We start from the raw sequence: 22,871 nt of genomic DNA on the forward strand, positions 1-22,871 counted from the left end.
AGGATTTTAATTTTGACTCTAATTAATTAAATTTCTCGCATAGGATTTTAATTTATTTTTTGCCAGAAAATTTAATTTATTGACAATTGAGGGGATTTAATATTGTTTTCACCCTCTAATATCTTAGCCATGGTGTAGCCCCAAGAGTTAGTTCAATCGGTCAAGTCGGGGCCTCGCCAGATGGGAGGTCATGGGGTCAATTCCCGAAAGCTCTTGGGGTCAGTTCTGCGATGGCCAAAAGGTTTGATCCCCTCAGATCAACCAAGATTTCCATCGTGGACGTAGCGGCCACCCAGTGACCAAGGATGGTCATGAACCACACTAAAATAAATAAATAAATAAATAAATCTTAGCCATGGTGTGTAAGTATGAGGGATTGCACCAAAATATTTTTTACATAAGATAATGACATTTCAACCCTCAAAGGGGGAACACCCATTCATTACAGACCCTCAATATATTGCCCAATTTTGTGACTCAATATGATTTAGTAGAACAAGTGATTTGTAATAAAATAATTTAGCCAATTAGCTTAAATTATTCCCAAATCACTTTTACAAAATACTCGACTAAAATGATAGGACTCACCTAATACCTTGACAATAAATTCCACCCTAGCTTTGGGGTGAGGCTAGAGGGAAAAAATTTGTCGAACATCCGTGTTTAGAAACACAAATGAATCAGTGACATAAAAAACCTCCTAAGATAAAACTCATTGCCAAAATAATATACTTACCTAGGTTGTTACATATATATATGGTCTTACTAGCGTCATTTACATTAAAATTTTGCAGAATGGGTGTACAACTCTAACAAACTGACGACTCATGATGATGAATCTAGGACAATTTGAATGGTAGAACATGATGGAATCCCTTTGTGAAAGAGTGTACTGCTATAGGCTAGTTGACATGGAGTGGTCAACATACCCAATGCAAAACCTTAAGAGAGCCCATATAGTGGAAATAACCATGCTCTATAATCTATACAGAGAGAAAAGTCAACAATTTAAGTTGGAATGGGTTCCCATAATGCATCAAGTTATTAGTAGAGGCGCAATTTTCAATTGGGCATAAATGAAATTAGTTAATATTCAACAAGCAATTGTGAGGTCCTTAGAAAATGCACAAACTTTTAGCAAAATGTTTTTCTTGTTAGCCTATTTAGTTGATGCAATTGTGCAAAAACCCCTTTTCCTCTCATGAAGTGGAATTAGGCACTTATTCTCTCAAGTCACAATCCAAAGGATATTTCTATGATATTTGTGAAAAATTCATGGTTCATTTACATGTTTTCTCCTTCAAGAAGACATCCCATAGCATTAGTGAGGAGGCTAAGAAAGCAATCAAAGAAATCAGTGATAGGTTTTTAGATGAGAAATTCTCATACCTAAGAATATATGGCTTTTTTTTAATTTTTCAAATTTTGTGACTAGTGTGGAATTGACAACTAGGGCAATCTCATAATTGCATGACACAAGGCTGATTTCTTCTTCTACCATTATAACCACTAGGTGTATTATCTTTGCCCCTAACATGGACACAAGTAAGTTATGGTTTGAACCAAGGACCTCATAATCTTAACATAACGTGCTTTCTAGGTGATCTACACCCTAAGGGATAATATATGGTTGTTAGGCAACACCTCACTTATTTCTAAAATTTGCTCCTAACGTATTAGTATTGAGGGAAATTGCTTATCAACGTGTTGCTATAAGGATTACTAAGTCTTTGATTCAAAATTCTAAGAAACCATGGCCCTCTTTTCTTATAAACTTACGGATTTATACTCTTTTGATTTTCAAGCATGTAAGGAAGAAACTAAATAATTAGAAGACAGATGGTTGTATTCTACAAGATTTAGAAGGAAAGTGATGGTGCATCTAAATTATTCAAGCGCGCCAGTGCTTTATTATGAATACATGCACTAGGGCTGCATATAACGTGGTACACCATAGAAAAAAAAATTGAAAAATAAAAAACCACAGTGCGCTAAATACCCAAACACATTGGTACTTGAAAATCATAGCACCAGACTCATTCATATACTAAAACATACAGGTGTTATTATTCAATGATGTACCAGTGTGGTAAACGTATAACAATGCCCTGAGGCATCCTATAAAGTGTATCAATAGATGATGTCTAATTTCTAAAAAAGACCGTGCTATTGTAAAACCATAGCACGGTGTGTTACCAGTAAAGTAAAGCCTCAGTGTGTCTCAATAAAGCACAGCGATAAGTTTAAATTAAAAAAAAAACACACACACACACAGTGTTTTTGGATATAACCCGCCCGAGTGCACTTCGTGAAACACACCGGAGGATTAAATAAGGAAAACCCTCCCAGCCATAATTTTCACTTTTACCATCTACAGTGTAGGAAAGATTTGACACGTCGGTGTCACTCTTGCCACGTGCAAGCGCCATGACATTAGTGCTTCTCTTACTCACCACCTTTCAGTATCGCATTTACTGTTTTAGTTTCCAATTTTTTCAAATGGTGTGAAAATTTATTTTTCTCCATTACGTGTCCAGAATGCCTCCTTGATGACCAAATGTCCAAATAATCTCTATGTTTCTTTCTAATTTAAGTTTTTAGCGGATTAGAATTCATGGTGGTGCACCCTATAAATTTACAGAGTGCACCGTGTTTCGATGCGTGAACATAACACACTGCCGTTGTGACAATGCATTTTGGAAATATAAATTGATCAGGAAATATATGACATATTGTGTGTTAGTGCGTCACTCCTGGTGCGTTTATATTTACGAAACACACCGCAAATAAATATTTTAAAATATTCCTATAGCTTGGTGTGTTCAATAACCTGAATGTACCGTTTTGTTGCCAATAGGTCATACGTGCACACTAGTGCACAAGTATGGTGCACAACTATGAAAACTTAAATTTATGAAAAAATTGTGGTGTGTCATACTTATGTGTGCACCATTATTGGTGCTATTATATTTGAAGGTAAACCATAGCTGGTGGATGAGTGTGTTTTGAGTGCACCGTTTTTTTTTTTTAGATTGAAAGTTATGTTTCCATAGTTACAAATACATGTTTCATTTAATAAGATAAAAAATTGTGCTTTATAAATGAGGTTGGTGTACCTTATAGTCAATCATGTAGCATATATGTCAGTAGAGGGAGTAGCAACAGCAACAGGAGCAACAAGTAGACCCATACAATATGGTCTAACCATGGCAGGTGAGAGAGAGGGTGAGGGATTCATACCCTCATCCTATTACTACAGCGACCTGAGAGCTCTTGAGGAATGTAGGCCTACTCAAGTACTATGAGGAGGGTACATCCATGAAGGTGCACTCTGTCCTATTCACACATATTATCCGTCGATGGAATTGTTGGTAGGATAAATTGTCCTATTTTTTAACCTTTATCCTACTCTAGACACATGACCTAAACCTGTGTTTTAACCTAAGATTCTATTCATTCCTGTACCTTTCTCTGAAATCATGCACATTCTTGCACCCTCTTTGTATTCATATTTAAAGGCTTTTCATGGAATTAATTACTTATTTATGGATTTTATACCTTTAATTATGCTTGCAACTAATATTTGTCTTTCCTAAAGTATTTCATAAGCAAATTTATTAATCGTTGTGATAGAATGGTCGAGTGCAAGGAGGATTCCTGCACCAGTTGGCAGATTCCTGCACTCTCATGACAACTCACCAACTGACGTGTATCTTTAGTAAAGGATAAATTGACCTCGAGTTGGGTTCGGAGAGGGAGAGAAATCAGCGGATTGAAGATCAGGATCTTGGCTAGATATCTTAGATTAGTATTTTGTAAACAATCGAAAGGCTTAGTTAAGCTATTGTTATGATTTCTTTATAGCCATAGGCGTGAAGGCTTGTATATAATGTGAAACTCTGATAGGAATTAGGAGCGATGCTATGGTAAAATTTTTCTAAGAGATTGTAATTATTTTGGAGTATCGCCTCTCTGGGCTGGATCGTGATCCAAGATGTATTTTTTCTTCTGAAACTAATATAAAGGAATCTTCCAGTACACAATTTCATTTTCCATTTGTGTTGTGATGAATCTTTGACCAACTGTGTTTTTCGATTTCGTAACCATGAAATGAGCTAGTTGACTAGGGCTTGGGCAACCCAGCTCGTTCTCCCTTTCTTTAAAGGTGTGTTAAATTATTTTAAATTTCAGGCGTGAATTTGTTATTTACTTTGATTTTCCTCACAAGTTATAGATTTGATTTTAGTTACAGTTATTGTGTTACGGATTAGAAGTATTTGATTTCAATTTCCATAAGATTTCCTTTGAAATGCTTGATTTCATTTATGCAAGATCGGTACAAGAAAGTTGCTTGTACTAGTGCATTTATGGTTCTACAAGTTGATTTCATTGGTTCAGTTTTGCAAGACTTTTACTCCTTTCCTTTCGTAAAAGTTCTTTATTCCTTCCAGCAAGATTGATGTTTGTTTCTAAACTAAGGGCATTATTAATATCTGAGGTTTCACATAAGATTTAATTGTGTTGTGATGAATATGGAATAAACGTTGTAGTAACTTATAGCTCTGTGCTTGTGCTGAACACTCTTGAAGAAAGGATTGAATTTCATGATTAATTATTAAATGAACCTTCTGAGTTAAAACATTAAAAGGAAGATCTAAATTATATGCACAACTATCTCAGGAAAAGCCTCTTTACACAACCAGATAATTTATGTAATTATATAGAAGAGTTTTTTGTTTTAAAGAAAGATTTAATTTAAATTTTGAAAATCATTTCTTGTCTAGAATCTAAGTTTGGTTGAAGCATCTTTCTTCTTGTGAGAATTTACTTTCAAATTATGTTTTCTTTGCACTCCATTTCACTTAACACACTTTTTATTTTACGAAAGTAATCTAGAAACCAAGCGCAAAAATATTGATTATATAGTGCAAGAACCTCAGATCCGGTACAAGATCAGAGTGTTCTAGCCCGGAGACTTAGAATTCCTGCACAAAGGTCAGAACTTCAGTACAAGTACAAAACATAATTTTGGTATCTAAACCTCATTCTAGTGCAGGCACAACGTTCTGGTACAAAAACGTTGTTATAGTACAGGAATAACAGTTTAGTGCAGGAAAGATTATATTTAAAGAAGACAAATACACTGAATAACTTATTTATCACATTGTCTCACTGAAGGTAAATATAAAGGTTCATTTCATTAGTTAAGATTGTTCAAAATGAATTAAGAATCCATTTTAGTTTCTGCAAAAGTACTTTTCATTTATTCCAGCACCAGACTTTCTTTTAGTATCAATTGTCGCTTGATCATCATTTTTCTTTCAATTCTGTAAATTTGTCATTTAAGAAGTAGGAATAGAATTAGGAAAATTTTGTATTGTTTCTGGCATTTCCTGTCCTTCACCTCTAATTTTATGAAACCCCTAGTTTGGCAATTAAGTGTTGAAGGATTCTACTGAATTGAGATTCCTGCACCCAACATTTTGGTGTCGTTGACAGGGAGGCGATTTGAAATTGGTAAGAATTTTCCAAAAAAAAATTCCAGCAATAGGGGTAAGTCTGCTATTATTTTTTCTACAGTGTGCTTCTATTGTTTTAAGGATTTTATGAGTGTTGATTTCTTATTTTAATTGCAGCATTTTATTAAGTCTTTATATTGTCATTTTTTGAGATGAATGCCTAAAAAGGGTAGGGGCCCGAAGCCCAATAGGGGCCAAGGAAACATTGATAAATCTAAAACTTTTTCTCATATTGGGCCTTCTCTTGTAGGTAGAAATTCCAAACAAACGCAAACCCACCACGTAGGAACTGTCCACTTGGATTCTAGAAATAGTAGTTTAGGTGTGACACAACCAACTAAGGGGAAGAAGGAGACTGTTGGACTTCAAACTAATTTGACCCATAGTCGGCGTTCTCAACCTGTTGAGAGTGGTTTATTTGGAAGTACTAAAATGGAAGAACACGAAGATCATGCTGAGGGAACTGTAAAAAATAAGGTAAATGAGGAACAATCCACCTTTGGATTTCCAATCATGGATCCGGATATAGTCGAAGAATATTCCTCCATCAACTCTTCCTCATTTTCATGGTAGGTACACAAGGACCCAAATTATTTTCTATTTGAGTTTGATATCTTATGTAAAAGCTATGATTATTCATCAGATGCTCAGAAGTTAAAGTTGTTTCCTGCAACTCTCAAGGACACATCACTATGCTGGTTCATGGGATTAGGAGGAAACACTATAGCTTCCTCGGAGAAAATGAAGAGAGTATTTTTGTTAAAATATTAGGAATATTGTAAAACTAGAAATATGTAGGATGAGATCTTCACCATTGTACAGGGTGATGATGAGACCTTGGAGGACTATTTGGAAAGGTTTTTGTATGCCCTCCAAAGGTCGAAGCACAAATTTGATATAATTACCATTAGAACCTTGTTCTTACGTGGGCTTGCTGATGATGTTAGGAATAATTTAAATTTGATAGGATAAGGGGATATTGCTCAAAAACCTTTTGATCAAATTTTTGACCTATGCAGGAAATTCTCAAGGAACCAATCTAGATCTGGCAAAGGAATCCGAAGTAGAATAAACAAAATTGGATCTACTGATGCTATGATTATTGGTTTGGAGAATAAAATTGACAATATGAAAATTGAAATAATGAATAATATTAGCAAACAAATATACTCTTTGAAATTTCAGCAAAAACTTGAAAAATAACAAGAGTCATTGTCTATTTTTTGTCCAAAATGTAGGAAAAAGAATCCTTTGAAAGAATGTCTTGATGATATTAAAGGAAATAATAAATGTGTAATTTGTGCAGAGAACCATGCCATCAAAAAATGCCCCTCCATACCTGGATTGAAAGCAGTATTCGAGGGAGGGTAGCCTGAACCTGAGTCATTGCATGCTATGGGAGTACGGAGAAATTAGCCTCGAGTAAGTGTAGGTATGGCTCCAGAACTTCCACCACATTTTTTTAGTGATAATGCACATCCATATTCTATCCTAACACTAATCACTCTCAACATTTGAAGCATGGGAACCACTATCAGTATGGACAACCCTCCCAATCGTGGCAATAAGGTTGGAGAGGGCCAAACCATTCACATAATTCCTATCATGCACCTATGCAATCATATCCTCCTACATATGTACCTTACCCAATGCCACAACCATCATTGCCCTAGTTAAGTCAGCCTATGCCACCATTACCTTTACCTCCACCTTTTCGACCACCTCAACTGCCTACTCAACCCATACCAAATCCCAATAATAAAGTGGTACAAATGATCCATTCCATGAACCCGCTTCTTCCACCCAGTTATCATTCCATGCTGGTTGGGGTCAATGACATCCAACTGAGATCGGGGAAGGTAGTAACATCAGAAAAACAAAAACAACCCATGGTGATTATTGGAGAGAAAGGTGAGGAGGAAAATCCTAGCCATTTTGGGAAAAATGTCACCATTCAGCCTATCCCCGTACCTTCTGAGCCTTTGTCATCTTCTTCAAAATGACCTCCCTATCTAGAGAGGCTAGTTATGGAGAATAATGACCCCATTCTCGAGTCTAGTCTGGCTTATAAGATTAGAAATATTTTTATAAAGGTCCCTTTGCTCCAAGCTATCAAAGAGATCCCCATCTGTACCAAAATCATTAGGGAAATCTGTCTCAAGAAGCCAGGAAGGAAAAGAGTAGAACCCCAAACTATTTAATTTGTTGGAAGAGCGGTAGAGCTGATGACAGGGTGTGTTCAATGGAAAAATACACTGACCCTGGAAACCATGTTGTCTATGTTCAGATAGGTGATGACCTTGTCTCCAATGTGCTTATAGACTAAGGGGCAGCCATTAATGTTATGACCAAGCAAACCATAGATCAACTTGGTTTGGTCCATATTTTTCCTACTCCCACTGTGCTTGAAGTGGAAAACAAATCTGAGATCAAGATGGAAAGGGTGTTGGACGATGTGGTTGTTGCAATAGACTCTTGGGAATATCCCACTGAGTTCATTGTGCTTCAGCCAAAGAATCCTATGGGAGGACATCCCTTGATCTTGGGATGACCATGGCTTGCTACAGTCGATGCTTACATTGGATGTCATTCTGGTGACATGTACTGTTAGCTCTATTATATAACATAGATCCTCAGAAGCTGAAGGAAAGTTAGATCCTCAGTCATACTCAAAGAAAGACCTATAGTGGTCGTCCTCCTTTCCTATTCTATTCCCTTCACCCTCCCCTAATTTCTATTTCTCCTGCTCCTCTGTTTAAAACTAATAGTAGAGGGCCCTCGCTCTTAAGCTCGAACCCTCATAAGACCTTGCACACATGAACCTGTGCCCATATGACCCTCTGCCATAATCGTGATCGTTGACTTTTCACCCCAAATCCGATGTTTCCTTGTCACATCAGCCCAATAACCTGTTCGCCTTCTCCTTGCCGTCCGATCACCTCCACCATGATCGGACAGCATTCGCTCCTCCCAATCCCGTGAACCGCCCGCGCGTTAACTCGCGGGGAAAGCGGTTTTCTTCCTGTCGCATCTGCCACGCATCATCACCTAAATGGAATTGCTGGCCTCTGTACCATTACTGCTCACCTCCGAAAGCGGTGCGATATATACCACTTACCGCCCATCGTACCATCCCCGCTCATTATCGCCTGTGCTACTTTTCCGCCCGATAGCCATCGGATCTGTTCGCCCGCGATCCAACGGCTCACGGTTGTCCATTCCCCTTTCCGCCTGATACCCTCTACAAAACGATCTCCGTCGTTCATCTGCTAGATCCAACAGCTGATATTTGTTCCTGTCTTGCCCATGCCTCGGCCATACTGTCTGTGCCACCTTTGACTATTCTGTGCTGCCGAAGGATGAAGGCGATCATCCACCAACACTCTGCGCAGTTAATCTTCAACCACTACATTCAAGGAACAGAGTGGCCAAGAAGAAAAGGACCAGCCTCGAGCAGTTAAAGTATTTATCAGTTATGGAACTTCTTCTGTACAACACTCCACCTGTTCAGGAAGGACAACCGAGTAGTAGAAAAGGTCAATTTTGTTCATTAAAGCACGCAGATTGTAGCAGAGACCCATATTAGATAGTTAAAGTGGTTGGTGGTCCATTATGACCCCTCCACGCATAGAATAGCAGAGCATTTTTGTAAAGAAACTCTATATATACCCAGCACACAGATGTAATGGGGGTTGATGGTTGTTTTTTTGATGTAAGGTTCAACTTCTGGAGACTGTAACTACTTTGATACTTGCAGCGTCTGGTCTTCATTTTCAGCTAATACAAGCTTCTTTTGCTATTAATTGCTCACTTTCCATTCTACTCTGTTCTAGGCTATGCTTTTTATGCATTTGTTCATGTGCTCTTGATATTTAGCATTAGAGGGGTTGTCATCCCACCTCTGTGTTGAAGTCTAGTATGTATCATTGAATGTGTTATGCAGGTTTCTATTTACTTAGTGCCAGAGCGCTGTCATCCTGTCTATGCATTAGGAAATAGATTTACAGACCTCTTTACTGGTTGCAGCCGACCATCACATGGTCTTGTGCATCTGTTGGTGTGGTCAATATTCTCCATGTACACCTAATCCTGAAACTGTGAGTAATTGGTGGTCTAAAGCCTTGTAGTCTGGGGGTGTTCACCCATGTCTGGAGTTAAGCATAGTAGAAGTGGTTATCTGGCTTGGAAAAGCATCATTCCTTCCACTCATCCATTTCCAACATTTTTGTTGAGTTTGTAATGTTCCCGAGCATCTTCTAGATATAACCTAGGAGAGTTTCTTGGGGTGATAACATTAATTAGCGCCATTGCCGGGGAGAGGAGATTGAAGCTCAACTTCCCTAGGAGACAACACAGTTCCAGATTTTGATAATAGACAAAGTCTGGGCACATTTCTAGTTGCAATCATCCATCTGGCGACTCCACTGGAGGAAGACCAACCTTTGGCGACTCCACATCATAGTCCTAGCTCAGTTTGTGAGACACACTCGAAGAAATCCTCAGAAATCACTAGCTGTTCCAATGTTTGACCCTGAGAAGATTGTTAACCTGAAGAAAAAATCATGGAAAGGAGCATCAAGATCAGGTAAGTCCAAGAAATCTTATTTGTCTCTGCATGAGAAGTTTTTAGTTGAAGATACACAATTTGAAGATATAAAGCCTAGTATTGCTAGTGAGAAAATTCCTTCAGAGATTTATAAAGCTCCTTGCTCATTTAGTTCCCCTTTGGATCTTAGTCCAAAGAAAGCATCCCATACAGTCCATAACATCCCCTTGTCTTTGTCATCCATTTCATTGTTTCATACTACTCAATCTGCCAGTATCCTTCCACATACCCCAGTCATGGCAGGCCAACAAGCACCTACGAAGATAGAAAGAATTGTAGCTGCCAGGTATGGACCTCTGGTCTTGCCCGTTCCTTTGAACGCTATGCCTACAGGAGAATATCAAAAATATATGCCTAAGTTCACTGGCACAGAGGGAGTAACAGCTGAAGAACACCTTGAGGCTTTTTATAGTTATGCTGATAACTTAGATATAAGTGAAAATGATGTGTGGATGAGAGTTTTTGTACAGAGCCTTGATGGAGAGGCTAGAAAGTGGTTCAGAGAATTGGCCCCTGGATCTATTACTGATATTGAAACCCTAGATGAAGCGTTTTTGAAACACTGGGGAGATAAGAAGGACTTGCTCTATTACCATATAGAGTTTGGAAACCTAAAGAGGGAGAAAGGGGAGTCTTTGCCTGATTTTAATAAAAGATTTAGCCGCATGTATAGTAAGATACCAGCTGAAGTAAAGCCTACCCCCACCTCTACCAAACTCACTTATGCCAATTATTTTGACTCTGATTTCTTCTTGCTTTTGAGAGAAAGAAGATGTGCCACTCTAGCTGACATGCAGGATGCAGCCCTAGAAGTGGAATCTAATATTATGGTTGCAGAAAAGCTTAAAAGTCATGCTGATAGAAGGAGGCAGAGAGGTGAGGCTTCTTCTTCCTCTACCTCATCCTCCAATTCCAAATTTGATAAAATGACTAAGATGATCGAGTCATTGGCTGCTAAAATATCTAAGCTGGAGGTTGAGCAGAACTCTGGGAAGACAAGGTTTCCAAACACATTTGCTCCAAGAAATTCAAATCCATTCAAGAGAGAAAACGAGAAAATGAAAATCATTTAGAAGGGTAAAGAAACTAACGAGGATCAAAGAGTTAAAGCTCCTTTTCAAAATGTGGTCATGGAGGAGGAGCAGATTGAAGATGAGGATGAAATTCATTGTATGGAAGATAAAGGCAGTGCTGCCTTTTTAACATTGGCTGCATACGAAGAATCTTTGTTGTAGGAACAAGATAGCCAAAGGTGGGACAGAGAGGCTGTTTTGCAGACTGGCGAACAACAAAGATATAATCTCAGGTCAAAAGCAAACAATGTCAAGGAGAATCCTACCCAAGGATCTGTTGTCCAAACAGAGGCACAAAATATCAGACATAGAAGATTAGAAGCTGTTCCAGTCATCCTCAAAGCTCTAGTTCAAGAGGTAGGAGGTTCTGACAAGTTACCTCCCTCTTTCATCTTTAAATCAGAAGTCCAGAAGTTAAAAATAGCTATGCCTCTGGTAGAGTTGGTAAAGAGTGAAGTGTTTAGAAAGCCTATCCTTGAAGCTCTTGAGCTGGAAACCACACAAACCTCCACTGACTCTATCAATTTGCAAGATGACAAGCCTGCAGTTGTGCTTAGCCCTATGATCGAACCTGCTGATAATAATTCTCCATCATTTTATGTCTCCTTGACCATTCATGACAAAATCCTCCACAACTGCCTGCTAGATACAGGGGCTAGCCACAATCTGATGCCTAAAGCTGTCATGGAAGAGTTAGGCCTTGATATCACTAGACCATATCATGATTTATTCTCTTTTGATTCAAGGAAAGTGAAATGCCTAGGATTAATCAAAGACCTGGCCATTACCTTAACTCAGCTGCCCATGAAGAGTATGATGATGGATATTGTGGTAGCAGATGTCCCTCCTAAGTTTGGCATGTTGTTGTCTAGAGGATGGATTAAGAGATGAGGTGGGACATTACAGAATGATCTATCTTATGCCACTGTCCTAGTCTTTGGGGGAGAAAGCAGGAGATTGTACAGGGAAGAACAGTTGGCATACATCATGAGTGATGAGAAGAATCTTACTAATCATCCCATATATGCTGTGGACACTGATTTTGAAGCATGTATCCTCCAAATAGAAGAATCCCATAAGGCCTCAATGTAGCTCAAGAAACCAATAAATCAGGCCGAGGGAGAGCAAGGAAGTCAGGTTTGGGAGATGTTCTTTGATGGAGTATGTTCCAGGGAGACTGCAAGAGCAGGGGTGGTGCTGATATCTCCAAAACAAGAAAGCACTCATTTGTCTTACAAGCTGGCCTTTCAAGTCACAAACAATATAGCAGAGTATGAGGCTCTGATATTGGGCCTTAATGCAGCTAAAGACAGAGGAATCAAGAACATAAAGGTGTTTGGGGATGCTGATTTGATCATTCAGTAAGTAAATAAAACATTTCAGGAAAAACACCCAAGGCTGAAAGCGTACAGAGATGAGGTATGGAGACTCAGAGATTCTTTTGATAATTTTTGTATTTCATATATCCCTAGAGCCAAAAATTAGCTTGCTGATTCCCTTGTTGTGTCTGCTAGCCTGTTTATCCCTCCCATGCCTCCTAGACTAGTATATGAAGTCCAAATGAAATATAGACCATCCTTTCCTGATAATGTCCAGCATTGGAAAGTTTTTGATGACGATGATGAATTGAATAGGTTCTTGCAAGTCATTGGTGAATTCTATGAGATGAAAATTGACCAAGAAAATGAAGCTTTGGAAGAAAGCCCTCAATCCCAGCTTAGAGACAAAATTGGAAAAGATAGCATTGTCCAGCTTCCCAGCAATCATATTCCTAAGGGTTTAATTTCGTTAGAAAGGTTGTTTGACCAGAATGATGTGCCTTATAAGGCTGCCCAAAAAGAAGATCAATCTGCAGTCTGTAAGCATGACATAGGGAGTCCAGGTCAGCCTAGATACATAAATCTTTCTTCTCATCTATCTGTTGACCAAAGTTCTGAATACTGCAAATTAATGAAGCAATTTGCTGATGTCTTTGCCTGGGAATATAGTGACTTGAAAACCTATGATAAAAAGATTATTCAACATAAAATCCCTCTAGAGAAAGACACCATCCCTTTCAAGCAGAAGTTGAGACCAATAAATCCTTTGCTTCTTCCTTTGATTGAAAAAGAAATAAAAAAGTTGATGGCTGCCAAAATCATAGTCCCTCTCAGATATTCAAAATGGGTAGCCAATTTGGTTGTGGTGAGGAAGAAAAGTGGAAAAATCAGACTCTGTGTTGATTTTAGAAACTTAAACAAGTGCTCCAAAAAAGACAATTACCCTCTGCCCAAGATGGAGCATTTGCTGCAGAAGTTCTCAAGAGCCAAAGTAATGTCTTTCCTGGATGGATTTTCAGGCTATAACTAGATTGTTGTACATCCAGATGACCAAGAGAATATCGCGTTCGCCACTCCTTGGGGCACCTTTATTTATTCCAAGATGCCTTTTGGGTTGTTGAATGTTGGAGCCACCTTTCAGAGAGCTATGGATATAGCGTTTGTAGGAGAGAAGGACAAGTTTTTCCTTGTTTACCTTGATGATATAACAATATACTCCAGCAGCCATCATGACCATTTACAACATTTAAAGAAAGTGTTACTGAAGTGCAGAAGGTTTAGGATTTCAGTCGATCCTAAGAAATCACAATTTGATTTAGAAGAAGGCAAGCTGTTACGACACGTTGTTTCTGCTGCAGGTGTCCGAATTGACCCAGAAAGAGTAAAAGCAATACAGACCCTATTTGTCCCGAGATCAAAGAAGGATATCCAATCCTTTCTAAGCAAGATTAATTTTGTGAGGAGGTTTATACCAAATTTTGCGGAACTGGTGAAGCATATTACCTCCATGTTGAAGAAAGGGTCAGAGGTCAGATGGACTGATGCAGCAAGAAAATCATTTGAGTCTATTAAGAAGGCTATTATGGAGGCTCCCACTTTAATAAGTCCGGATTACAGCAAGGAGTTCCATATATTTTCTTTTGCCTCTAATGACACCCTTGCAACAGTTTTATTGCAAGCAGATGAAGAAGGCTCAAAGCATCTGGTGGCATTTTTCAGCAAAACCTTAAGGGATGCTAAGCTGAGGTATGATATTATTGAAAAACAAGCGTATGCTCTTATCAAGTCTTTGAAAGCTTTTAGAGTTTATATTCTGCATTCCAAGATAATTGCATATGTACCCTTTGCTTCAATAAAGGACATCCTAACACAGCCTAATGTTGATGGAAGAAGAGCTAAATGGATTGCAAAACTAATTGAATTTAATATAGAACTGAAGCCCACCAAGCTGATCCGAGGTCAGGGTCTTGCCAGATTGTTAGCTGAAGAAAATTGCAGAACATTGGACATTAATCTCATAAGCACAGATGCAGAAAATGGCCAAACAGAAGAAGAGGAAGCAGTTGAACCAGAGAGAAAGTAGTCAGTAGCCCAAAATCTAGCTTCTTGTGATTGGTATTCTGCAATAGTTAAATTCTTGCTGAAGCTAGAAATCCCTCTAGGCTCAAGCACAAGTCAAGCCATAACTATTAAGCTTAGGGTAGCTAAATATTACATTTATGAAAATCTGCTCTACTGGAGGGATCCATCTGGAATGCTTTTGAGGTATCTGGAAAAAGAACAATCCATCGAGGTTATGCAGCAGTTTCATTCCAGCATGTGTGGAGGACATCACTATTGGAAAACCACTGCCCATAAGATTCTCAGAGCCAGGTACTATTGGCCCACCTTATTTTCTAATGTATTTTCATTTGTTAAATCTTGTGACAGGTGCCAAATATTTGAAGGGAGACAGTAGTTGAAGTCCCTGCCCTTAAAACCAATACATGCAAAAGGACATTTTCAGCAGTGGGGCTTGGATTTCATTGGAGAAATAAATCCACATTCCGGTGGCCAACACAAATGGATATTAGTAGCCACTGATTATTTCATTAAGTGGATTGAAGCAATCCCTACCAGAAAGGTTGATCATAATGTGGTCATCAAGTTTTTAACAGAGTATATATTCACTGAGTTTGGATGTCCACATAAAATAATCACAGACAATGCAGCAGCCTTCAAAGCAAAAGAATTGGTGGACATGTGCATTTCAATGGGTATTAAACTTGTTCATTCCACCTCATACTACCCTCAAGGCAATGGTCTAGCAGAATCCTCTAACAAAAGTCTGATAAGGATAATCAAAAAGCTGTTGGAGGATAACAAAAAGAATTGGGATTCTAAGCTCAAGTATGCACTGTGGGTTGACCGAGTGAACATTAAGAAATCCACGGGGAATTCTCCATTCAGGCTGGTGTATGGCACTGAGGCTGTATTCCCGATTCAGTTAATCCTCCCGGTGGCAAGGTTCCTGTAGGAAGAATAGAGTGATGAAGATGACATGGCAAAAAGGATCACTGATTTAGCAGAAGTACATCAAATCATAGAACAGTTGGTTGAAAAGGCTGCAGCACATCAGAAAAATATCAAGGAAGATTTTGACAAAGGGACAAAATTAGATAATTTTTAGGTTGGAGACTTGGTTCTGAAGTGGGATGCACTGAAAGAAAAGAAAGGCAACCATGGGAATTTTGATGCTTTTAGATAGGGCCTTTTATCATTTTTCAAATCCAAGGGAACAACACCTTCATGCTGAAAAGCATGGAAGGAGAGGAAATTTTTGATGGCCTAGTTAATGGGCATTTTCTGAAAAATTGTGTTGTTTAAGGTCTTTGGCCTTAAAGTTGTAAATATCCTATTTTATCAGTTTTAGTGTAGGATCAATCAGACTCCATGCCCAATGGAACACTAGGAAATTTTGCTAATTTGTTTCTCACAGGAAAGGCATTGGTCTGCAGTTCTTGAGACCTTACAGGGAGGATCTCATCCCCAGAAGGAGCCAGTGTTAGCTGTACTATATAACATAGATCCTCAGAAGTTGAAGGCAAGTTAGATCCTCGGTCATACTCAGAGAAAGACCTATAATGGTCGTCCTCTTTTCCTATTCTATTCCCTTCTCCCTCCCTTGATTTCTATTTCTGTTGCTCCTCGGTTTAAAACCCATAGTAGAGGGCCCTCGCTCATAAGCCCGAACCCTCATAAGACCTTGCAAACATGAACCTGTGCCCATACGACCCTCCGCCATAATTGCAATCGCTGACTTTTCACCCCAAATCCGAGGTTTCCTTGTCACATCAACCCAATAACTTTCTCGCCTGCTCCCTGCTGTCCGATCACCTCCGTTACGATCGGACGACATTCGCTCCTCCCGATCCCGCGAACCGTCCGCGTGTTAACTCATGGGGAAAGCGGTTTTCTTCCTGTCGTATCTACCATGCGTCATCACCTGAATGGAATCGTTGGCCTCTGTACAATTACCGCTCACCTTCGAAAGCAGTGCGATATATACCGCTTACCGCCCATCGTACCATCCGCGCTCGTTATCGCTTGTGCTACTCTTCCACCCAATAGCCGTCGGATCTATCTGCCTGCGATCCAACGACTCACAATTTTCCACTCCCATTTCTGCCCGATACCCTCTGCAAAACGATCTTTTTCGTTCATCTGCTAGATCCAACAACTGATATTTGTTCCCGTCTTGCCCATGCCTCCGCCATACTGTCCGTGCCACCCTTAACTGTTCTGTGCTGCCGAAGGACAAAGGCGATCATCTACTAGCACTCTGCGTAGTTAATCTTCAACCACTGCATTCATGGAACAGAGTGGCCGAGAAGAAAAGGACCAACCTAGAGCAGTTAAATCATTAATCAGTTATGGAACTTCTTCTGTACAACACTCCACCTGTTCAGGAAGGACAATCGAGCAACAAAAATGGTCAATTTTGTTCATTAAAGCACACAGATTGTAGCAGAGACCCATATTAAATAGTTAAAGTGGTTGGTGGTCCATTATGACCCCTCCACGCATAGAATAGTAGAGCATTTTCGTAAAGAAACTCTATATATACCCAGCACACAGATGTAGTGGGGGTTGATGGTTGTTGTTTTCATGTAAGGTTCAACTTCTGGAGACTGTAACTACTTTGATACTTGCAGCGTCTGGTCTTCATTTTCTGCTAATACAAGCTTCTTTTGCTGTTAATTGCTCACATTCCATTTCTACTCTGTTCTAGGTTGTGCCTGTTATGCATTTGTTCATGTGCTCTTGATATTTAGCATTAGAGGGGCTATCATCTTACCTCTGTGTTGAAGTCTAGTATGTATCATTGAATTTGCTATGCAGGTTTCTGTTTACTTAGTGCCAGAGAGCTGTCATCCTGTCTGTGCATTAGGAAATAGATTTGTAGACCTCTTTACTGGTTGCAGCCGGCCATCACATGGTCTTATGCATCTGTTGGTGTGGTCAGTATTCTCCATGTACACCTAATCCTGAAACTGTGAGTAATTGGTGGTCTAAAGCCTTGTAGTCTGGGGGTGTTCACCCATGTCTGGAGTTAAGCATAGTAGAAGTGGTTATCTGGCTTGGAAAAGCATCATTCCTTCCACTCATCCATTTCCAACATTTTTTTTGAGTTTGTAATGTTCCCGAGCATCTCCGAGATACACCCTAGGAGAGTTTCTTGGGGTGATAACATGTACATTTCACATGGGGACTCTAGGAAGAAAGTCACCTTATATCGACCTGCTATACCTATTTAGGAGCTTCGAGATAACTTATGGCTAGATTATAGTAGTGATGAGGAGACTCAGTCAGTTTTTATGATACATCATCATACGGAGTCAACTCAGGAGGGTGAGCTACGAGACTTCCTGAATAATCTAGACACTATGCAAAATTTTGAATCATTATGTCAAATATTTAGTCTAGATTTTCAGGAAAGTCCTGATCCCCAACCTTCATCATTTTTGTGTCTAGTGGCACCTCTTTGCACTCTCGAACCCGAAACGACTCTTGTTTAAATTAGTCTAGGCAAATATTTACATATCAGTTGGGACCTGGATTCCTCTCAACAAGAGAAACTTGTTAGTTTGTTGCCATACCATCTTGATGCCTTTGCATGGGGATACAAAGACATGAAAGGCATCCCTCTCGAAACCTGTACTCACAAAATTTATATTCAGGAAGGAGCCCGACCTGTCCAAAAACCCCAAAGGCATATGCACCCAACTCTAAGAGATGTTGTGAAGGAAGAATTACAAAAACTCTTAGATGCTGATTTTTATATCCTATTTCTGATAGCCAGTGGGTCTCTCCATTGGTGTTGGTCTCGAAGAAATATGGGCGATGGCACATTTTAATTGATTATAGATAACTGAACAAAGCCACTCTCAAGGATTACTTTCCCCTTCCTTTCATCGATCAGGTGCTTGATACCCTTACTAGTAAAAAGTATTTTTCTTTTTTAGATGGCTTTAGCGGTTACAACCAAATACAGATCGCACCCGAGGATCAAGAAAAAACCACCTTTACATGCCCATGGGGGACATTTTCTTATCAAGTGCTTCCCTTTGGGCTATGTAATGCCCCAAATACCTTTTAGAGGGTAGTTTTGTCCATTTTTTCTAACCTTGAGTGTGTGGAAATCTATATGGATGACTTTTTTGTGTTTGGTGATTCATTTCAGGAAGCCCTAAAAAATCTAGAAAAAGTACTTTTTCGTTGCCAAGAAGCTCATCTTGCCTTGAGTGATAAAAAGTGTAGATTAATGTGCAAGGCAGGAGTAGTTCTTGGCCACCTCATTTCCAACAAAGGTATCCAGGTTGACCCAGCTAAGATAGAAGTTATTTTGTGTCTTCCTACACCCAAAACACAAAAGGAAGTGAAAGGTTTCTTGGGACATGCGGGTTACTATAGGAGATTCATTGAGAACTTTTCTAGGATAGATACCCCCCTTTTTCTACTTTTAGCTAAGGATAGTGAGTTTTCTTGGTCCATAGCTTGCCAAAAGTGTTTTGAGACATTAAAGGAAAAATTAGTACAGGCACCAGTCTTTTGAGACATTGAGAAATCTTTGAAAGATCAAAGTCTTATCATAGAAGAGGAGGAGACATTGTTATCTTGTTTGGATAAACTGAGTGTTGGAAGAAACTGTGTAGAACAGGAAGGTATTCTACAAACTTATGATGAATTTGCCAAGCATAGTCATGAAGTTGCAGTCCCAGAAGTTTTCTTTGATGAGGAAAAAATCAAAGATGTTGAGGAAGAATTTTTTAATAACTTAGTGAACTATCAGAATAGTTCAGAGAAGCATGAGGAACTGATCACTGAGGCTTCAAATGAAGAGCCTTGTATTTTTGAAACTGACATGTTGTTTATATTTTCAAGTTTGATAGGTAATGAACAACAATTGGACAATGTGCTTATTCATGTTGATGAAGAAGTGAGATTACTGGAAGAAATGGCTGAAACAGAGAGATATTTTGAGCATGTATTTAATAATTTTGAGAATGATGGTATTGATAGGGAAATTGTCATGATTAAAGAAGCTGAAGATAATAAAATGAAAGTTTGTAATGATAACCAGAATGAAGTATTTTCAGTCAAGAATCAAAATGAAAGTATTATGGAAATTATGAAGGAATATAAGATGATGTTGACAGACGCAGAAGTTCAGGAATTCTGTGATTTTAAAGTGGATAATTTTTATGAATTTGTAAACCATGAAAAAGCTTTAGAAAACCAAAATTCTGTTTCTATTGTAGGAAAAGGTAAAACAACATCATTTTGTTGCAATGGTATAAGTATATAGGATGAAAAGATACTTCAGAATGATATGCTCCAAGAAATCCTAGCTATTGAATTGTTGAATGATAGTCTTGTGTTAGAACAAGGAACATTGTATAGTGCAGAGGAAAGTATGGAAATGAAAATTGATGACAATTTCATAACTTATGCAGAAGAACAGTATAAATATTTGATGACAGAATTACCTATGAAGATTGAAAACCATAGTTATTTTGAGTCTAAAAATTGTGATGGAAATTTTGTTTTATACAAGAAGGAGGAGTCATATGTAATTGACATGCTTATTGAATATGAAGGAATCTGTATTTTGCTGGAAAAGTTATTAGATGAACCTGATAACATAGAGGAAAGGATTATCTTTAATGATAATGAAAAGGAAGTTGTAGGGTACAAACAACAGTTTGTAAATGACAGAGGCAAAGAAGATTTGGACAGAAATTTTATAATTTATATGGTAAAAGAGAATGTACAGCAAGCAGATGTCAGTGGAGTTCAGTTAAGAACAAATTGTAAAGAGGAAGTTGAGAAATTGTGGAAGATGAAATTAGATGAGAAGAGGGACAACAAAAAAGAGAAATTAACAAAAGGAATTTGTATCAGAAAGGAAAGAGGACAACAAAAAAATAAAATTTGGAATCCTGGAAGAACAGAAGTGACAGTGGCAGAAGAAATTAATCAACAACATGATGAAAGTGATGACCAGTTACAAAGTAAAGTTTGGGATACTGGATGATCAGCAGAAGAAACACATGACCAGGAGGTCATGAAAACTTTCAACTTTGGGAGTCCAATGCAGGAGCATTCAGGCCTACTCAGCAATGTGATGGCATGATTACATGTTGTGACTAACAAAGGGTTGGAAGACAATAGTTTAGTTAATTTTATTTATTTAAATGTATGAGAGTGTTTATTTATTGTAAAATATGAGAAAAGGGCATAGTGGTTGATTGATCCTCCCTGTGTGGAGATTGGGCCAAGAAGTTAGATTTATTTGGATTTGAACAGGATATGAAGGATTTGAAAGATTAATTTAGCATTTGTTTTAGAAAAGAGTGGAGTTAAAGAGATTCTCTAGGAGAGAGTGAGAGATTTCCGGATCTGAACCAGAGTTGGTTCATGAATCCACTTTTGTATAAATTGTGATCCTTTTGTATAATTCAGGGGTTGGATAGGTTGGAAAGGTGGAATAGATTAGCTGGAGTGTAGATAGAGGCTAGCAAGAGAAACAAGGTATTTTTATTGTTGTAATCGAGCTAGAGGGCTGAGACTTTGTAACTCATTATTGAATAAAATATATGTGTTTGTGAAGGTGTTGTTTCTATTAAGAACCTTCCCTTATCTCTGTATATCCACCTGCAGATCAATCTAAGTGTTTTCTCTGTTTTTATGACTGAATTTATAAATCACAACGTTCAAAGCATAATTGGGGTCCTTTGTGTTAATAGTAGTGTTTGAGCCGCATTAATCCCAGTCGTTGATCCAAAGATATCACAGAGAGTTTACATATGGAGTGAGGGTTGTAAAATAGAGTATGGCAGAGAATCATTTTTTTTAACGCAGAGTCCATTAAAAACAAGCGAGACCAAGACAAGAGGGAATAGATGCGAGAAGGCACAATAGTCATTGGATCTGTAAGATCAATGGACCAGATCTAATCTGGGAAAGTAGAGCCACTTTATCGCATTGTTGGAAACGGAGGATGGACGGCTTAGATTTAAGCACATACCATATGTTTTATCGCTTAATACCTCACATGTCAACAATCGTGAGAGTGTTGTGATCATTGATCAAAGGGGATCTATGGTCATTGGGTAGTGAAGACACACACGCATTAACCAGAAGAGTGGTTTCCCAAAGGTGGTAAGAGGATTATCGGGCAGCCTCAAAAGCCGTAAGCAGTTTCCAGAAAACGGACCCAATGAGGTTATGAATCGAGATTTACTTGAATTGAAATCTGGAGATGATCAGACCATCCATCGAATGGATGATCGGACGGATATCGGGTGTGAACAAGCGAGGATATCAATTTGGATTTCGAACCCAGTGGGGTTTTATATAACAAGGTTTAATCGTTGTTGAAGTCCGACCATCCAGAGCATTCGTTGGATGCTGGATTGGACGGTGATCGCGAGGGAATGTGCACGCGAGTTAATGATTGAGTGAACCCGATAAGTTATCCATGCAAGTTTAATTCTATTTGAAGTCCGGTTTTATGCATCCAAGTGGGACCAGCACTCATTGATAGGTTGTTTTGTATTCCCAATTGTTTGTTTGGTTGTGGGAATTATGTGAATTACGCTTATAATAGTGCTTCTGATGCAAATGTGGTCCTTAGCTCATAGGTCCACATGGGATTTATGAAGGGATGTCAGTCAGCTGGCATCATTTAATTATTTTTCAACACATTGATTGAGCTCTACATTGACAACTTGGGAGTGCCACCCTAAAATCAAACTTGATACTAAAATTTCCTTATCCAAATATGATGGACAAATGCATAAACATGTTTTGTATTGTTGGATTTGTATCTTAGTACTTGCTTTATAGACATAGATAAATATAATCAATTGACATTTGTTTCTTGCTAGAAAATACTTAAATTATTTTTCCACCTTTATCTCTCAATGTATTTCTTTTTACATCGACCTCTTCCCCCCTACAACTCCATCTCTTTATCCCCCTCCCTCTCTCATTATCTCTTCTCCTTGCTCTCTCTCCCTTTCTCTCCCACCTCCCTTTCTCTCTCTCTCTCTCTCCACCCTCCAACTTCATCATTATCTCCCTACCTCTCTCCTTATTTCTCCCCTTCTCTCCATCTCTCCTTATTTATCTCTCTATATGACCCCCAAACATACATACTCTCTCATCTCCATCTCTCCCTTGTCACTCCCTCTCTCTCTTATCCTTCTCTACCTCTCTCACTCCTCTCCTCTCTCTCTCAATTCCTTATCTCCCCTGTCCTTCACTCTATCTCCATCTCTCCCTTGTCACTCCCTTTATCTCTCCACCT

Source organism: Pinus tabuliformis, chromosome 5_1 (genome assembly GCF_031772625.1).
Source record: "Pinus tabuliformis cultivar Carrire ecotype Pingquan chromosome 5_1, CPIR1, whole genome shotgun sequence".
Classification (NCBI taxonomy): domain Eukaryota; kingdom Viridiplantae; phylum Streptophyta; class Pinopsida; order Pinales; family Pinaceae; genus Pinus; species Pinus tabuliformis.